We start from the raw sequence: 5526 nt of genomic DNA, 5'->3' as shown, positions 1-5526 counted from the left end.
GTACGTACGTACGTACGTACGTATGTACGTACGTTCGTATGTCAGCATTTTTTTCGTTTTCGATATCTCAAGAACGGATTGAGATATCGCCCTCAACCAAAATTTTTTCGAAAGATATTATCATAATGAAGATCTGAAAGAAATTTGAACGAAATCGGTCAAGCCGTTTTTTTTTTATAAAAAAAAAAACGAATTAATTACAAACAATTTAATTAAAATACGTTCTAATCTAATCACAACAATGAAGTTACGGAATCAATAATAACGAAATATCATTATTCAAGACAGGGAATAACATATTATAATAACATATTATAATAAAAATTTGTTTATAACAAAATGAATTGTTATAAACAATCGATAAACAATAAAAAATAGTATTTACCAATTGACTGATGCAAGTACTCTATCAATTCGGTTTTCTCAGACGAAATACTGTTTCTTATGGGTTTATAAAATGACGAACTCTCAAACATTGTTTGTTATTTATTATTGTGCCGCGTTTTTTTCAAACTTTAGAAACGAATGTACTTTACAATAACTGTATTATCTAATGGGAAGTTAGTCGTATTAGCACCGACCAAAATGTGCTCAGACCAATTTTTTTAATATGTTTTTATCCAATAATCATTTAAATTAAATTCAAAATTTAAAAGCTGCAAAAAGTTTTTAAAAAGTAAATAAGAAAGCACTCTGTAGGGCCATCTTCATACTAAAGACAAATTAATTGCGATAACTGATACTAACAGAAACGATATCTGCTTTACCTACATATATTTCTTCTTCACTCATTATAGTTAATGTGTTGATCCCTCCATAGATGTTCCCCTATAATTTCTGGGTTGAAGGTTGATGTCTATGGTTGATGTCTTATCAATCATTCAGTGGTTGATGTTTATTATGATGAATATTGTTTTCAAATAGTTTATCCGCTGGTATGAAATTTTGTTTGTAAAACAACAAAGTACAGGTGGAGAGACTTCTAAATTGTTAATAGGTGAGTTTTGTAATAGATATTGAGAAATGTATAATAAAGTCAAGAAAAGTTTAATAAAAGTATGAGGTTGAAAATTAGTTAGCTTAAAGTAGGTAGTTAAATATTTACCGGTGACTTTAATAAATATTACAAATATCCACATCAGCTGCGCACCTGGGGCCTGAACATTTAGCTGCTGAAATAAAATAAAGATTTTCATAATTAATAATTTAGCAAAGACATTTTAGAAGCAGAGACGGGAGTTAGGAGGAGTAGAGATAGACCTACATTAGATTAGTGTTCGCAAATAGTTAAGGATGTGGGTTGTTCTAGTTCTAGGGAAATGCGAAGATTAGCTCAGGATAGGAAAGAGTGGAGGTGCATGTCTAACCAGTTTTAGGACTAGTTTTAAATAACTTTTAAAAATATTACAAGTCCTGGAAATGCCCAAATCTATATGCAATGCCATGATGTATCTTGTAATTTTATTCGTAAAATTTTCATCATAAAAAACTATTTATATTTCATTTATTTGTAAAAAATTGATACAATTTCAAGCTTTTTTTCAAAATTAATTTTTAGTTTTTATTCATCAATCGTATTCCTGGATACACTGAGGACCTTATGGTGATTCCCTAAATTAAATTGATTCATGAAAAATGCCTGCCAGAGAAAAGTTCCAATTTAGTTTCTTTTTAATAGGGATGACAACAGAAAAGGGATTTGGATATGGATCGGAGAGGTGGAGGTGTAGTTTAAAGACGATTTAACTGATTGTAGTCCTTTTCTTTGACAAGACGATATCCTTATTAGCAAAGGACTTGTCAAATATTATTGAATTTCATAATGAAGAGTGATTTTGCACAGATGGCATTCACTGCATTGTCAATACTCATTTAAGTAAATTGGTAACAGGTAGCTGTCAAAGACGTGCTGATGAGATTCCTCGTCTGGAAGTTTCAACAAAATGAGAAACACTTTTTGTAATTGTAAAATGTAAGAGAATACTATATAACTACACAATTTTGTGGGATATTGATATTGTTCAAAGGTAGTTCGCAGGTCTTAAAAAAGGATTAATAAGAAAAGAAGTGGAGGATTATACACCGACTGGAGACGGTCTTTAACTTTACCACAAAACGGATGGTAAACGATAAAAGATTTTCTTCGAGAGTCCCTAGAAAAAGGAATCAATACGTGTTACGACCGTTTGTAGGTCAAGTACTTGATCTGTTTGAGTGACACGCTTGGAATCTGAACAAAAATTGCATAACTGGAGCATTGCGATCAGATAAAAAATACGTGATAATAGCTTCAGTGTTGTATGAAAATAAATAAAAGTAAAACAAAAATAATATGGCATGCAAGGGAAGACAAAATAGGAAAAGAGCGCATATAAAGATAACATATGAAAAATTAGAAGAAGTGGCTGATTTTAGGTATCTAGGAAGTCAGATAAGTCAAGACTGAAGGAGTAGTAGGGATATAAAGCAGATGATAGCGTAGGGTCGAGTCGCCTTCAATAAAAAGAAGTCACTTCTATGCTCACGAACGGTTAATTTAGAAATTCGAAGAAGATTGTTAAAGGTGTATGTTTGGAACGTGGCATTATACGGGTGCGAAACATGGCCGGTGGGCGAGGCCGAAAAGAAAAGATTAAAATCGTTCGAAATGTGGTGTTACAGGCGAATGATGAAGCTACCGAGGATAGAGAAGATTAGAAATGAAAAGGTGTTAGAACGAATAGGGCAACAGAGGAGTCTACGGAAGTCAATAAAAAGTAGGCGAAATAGGTTGGTAGGACACCTTCTCAGGCATGAAGGTCTAGTCAGAGACATATTAGAGGAAGAAACAGAATTTAAGACGAGTAGAGGTAGATCAGATTAGATAAATAGTTAAGGATGTGGGTTGTTCTAGTTTTGGGGAAATGCGAAGATTAGCTCAGGATAGGAAACAGTGAAGGTGCGTGTCCAATGAGTCCTATTACTGACAAACTTATGATGATGAAAACCAATACTGATAAATGAACAAGACGAAAATCAAGACCAAGATGTACTAAAAAGATTATCGCAAAATTCTCTTCAAAATTCTAATACAGTTACAAAACAGAATGTAATAATAAAAATGAAAATTTTATGTAAGTAAATTTAAAAAAATCGCGTTTATAGTAGAAATTCGACCTTTTATATTACGCCAGTTTCTTCTCTTAAAACAGAATTAGATAGAATACTTTGAGGAATGCCTTGAAATAAAAACAAAAGAATTAAAAGTAACCTAAAAAAGGCGCAAAGATTATAAAACCACTAAATGTTTTATTTCAAAAGGAAGATTTTGCTATGTACAATGGTTTTTCCGCCACTCTGAAGAATGAAACTACATGTTGTCTATGCATCATAAAAAAACAATTCATGATTTCCACTTGACGGAAGAAAGTGTCGTGCAACAATGAACCTTTTAAAAGAAAATTCCGAGAAAGACCTTAACCAGAACCGTAAAAGATTCGCTACAAAGTATACAAGTAATAATAGTTGGAATTTAAACAGCGTTTCGTTAAAACATGTTAAAGACTAGATTTCTTTTTAAGGTATGTTTTGCCCTATGGCACTGCAAAATCCTTCAATCATTGACATTTATTTTGTCGCTTTCAAAATAAGTTTTATTGAATTTGAAACATTTTCTGTATGGGCGTTTCCCGGTACAACCATTCAACTCTTATTTTTATGGAGTAAGCAACAAATAATTTTTCTATATGCTTCCTTATTTGTCCTTGTCACCCGTTTTAATTTGAAACAAGACACTGATGCCAGAATAGTTTGTTTACCGTGAAACATCAGAGCAAAATTAGGGTTGCTAATAATTTTATTGATGTAAAATGAACATCAATCATTTTGTATCAAAATATTTACAACCCCATTTTGTTTCCGATCTTTTACACATTGTAATAAGAGAAAGAATTGGAGTCCATAGTTTTTAGCTTTGTGTTCATCTAATAAGTGAAGTTTTTCGAATCGTTTTCTAAAAAGTTTGTATTATACGCATTTATTAGCCAATCACAATATCTTGCAGTTTTCAGTTTTACACAGCTGGCGTATATCAATTCGATATTGTTTTGTGGGCTGTTTTGTCGTAATCCATAGAATTTTGTAGTTCCTTGCTAAAGGTAGGATAAGTGGTGATTTGGCAGGTGCTGATATCAATTCGGAATTTCGAAATTCCATGGACCATGACATTGAACTCGGAAAACAATATCGATCCAATATTTTAAATTATCCATTTCCAAGGAGTTTAGAATTTTTTGGGCTCTCTTCAATTAAAGAATTAGAAGGCATTCATGAAATGTCCCTTTGTCCCTTTTTTTAAGCTTCTAATACCTTCAAAGACCAATGTGAGCAATTTCATTCATCATTTTATATAATGCTCGATCGGTGATTTTAACGGTAAAAATGTATTTTGCATTTTACAAATAGAAAATACGTTTGGAAAAATATTTTCAATAAAATTACAAAATGCTTTTCTCAAAACAGTATTTAAATGCAAGATAAAAATAGGGATTTTTATTTTGTGTTTGCATTTCAAATGCTAGTATTTCAAATTTCATGTTTCTAGGTCAACAGGAAAAAGTTATATTCTGTAGAATTAGCATATGTAAAGTATCTTTTTTATAAGATATATCCATGCCAGACAGAATTTTAGAATAATTTCCCGCGTAAATGGAGTTAAGTAAATCAACTTGCACCATTTAATGTTTTAGCCAATAAAATACATAAACTTGTGCTTTTTTTGTTAAATATAGGCACTTTGTAGGTAGTATTTATATATTTTTATAACTTTATGAATAAGACGTAGATAAAGCAAGAATAGAGAGCATATGTATATATGCATCGTCTTAGGTGAAAGAATATTTAAATTTTTATAACCATATCGACGAAAAATCCGAATATTGGAGTCAGAAAAGCTTTCTAACCAAGTACATTTCCAATTGATATCAGTTTCGTGGTAAAATACCCATAAATCTAGTGGGGAAAATTCGCTAAGTATAAAGATTTTATCTCATAAATTGTAGCGAAGCAAGCCAAGTTTGTTGTAAGATCTTTAGATGTAGAACTTCAAGTTGGTACGTAACAGACAGGATAACGCAACTGTTTCGCTTGTTTGTTGAGGACCACAGAGTCCTTTGAACTTAAATTTCAACTTTCTTTGTTAAACTTGATCAATAGCAGAAGCAGTAACCTCGATTCGTTTCGATGTTCATCACGAAAACGAGATCGTTTAGATATATAAGCAGATTCTTTAGAAATTGAGATCTGCCTTACAAAATTGTAGGACTTTAACACTTAAGAAATTAAATTTGTATTTCCAATTAAGGAAACAAATTACTAGCTTATCAATGTAACTTCCGGCTTAGTATTTTGGGTATATGTATCTACATGAATTGTAATATTAGTGATTTGCACAAATCGCTAAAAAATATAAAAGCCACAATTTCTGGAGCGGTTTCCATTTCAATTTTATGTTTATAGTGAAAAAATTATTAATAAAATATAAATTAA

General features: G+C 31.4%; 2 protein-coding genes across 3 annotated transcripts in view; one reads left to right on the top strand and one right to left on the bottom strand.

Moving 5' to 3' along the window:
* The window catches only part of LOC108745139, a 41298-nt gene that overhangs the window by 34211 nt on the left and 1561 nt on the right, over nt 1-5526 (bottom strand). The gene's annotated exons all lie outside the window — the stretch shown is intronic.
* LOC108745140 (nuclear RNA export factor 1) overlaps nt 861-5526 on the top strand; it is an 11612-nt gene continuing 6946 nt past the window's right edge. Inside the window, exon 1 of one of the 2 annotated variants that reach the window (XM_025975760.1) lies at nt 861-997. The gene's annotated coding sequence lies outside the window, so the exon portion shown is untranslated. The remainder of the gene's footprint in view (nt 998-5526) is intronic. The other variant, XM_025975758.1, reaches the window with a different exon arrangement.

This window comes from Agrilus planipennis, unplaced genomic scaffold (assembly GCF_000699045.2).
Source record: "Agrilus planipennis isolate EAB-ADULT unplaced genomic scaffold, Apla_2.0 scaffold37, whole genome shotgun sequence".
In the NCBI taxonomy this organism is placed as follows: Eukaryota; Metazoa; Arthropoda; class Insecta; order Coleoptera; family Buprestidae; genus Agrilus; species Agrilus planipennis.
This window is presented reverse-complemented; position numbering and strand designations above follow the sequence as displayed.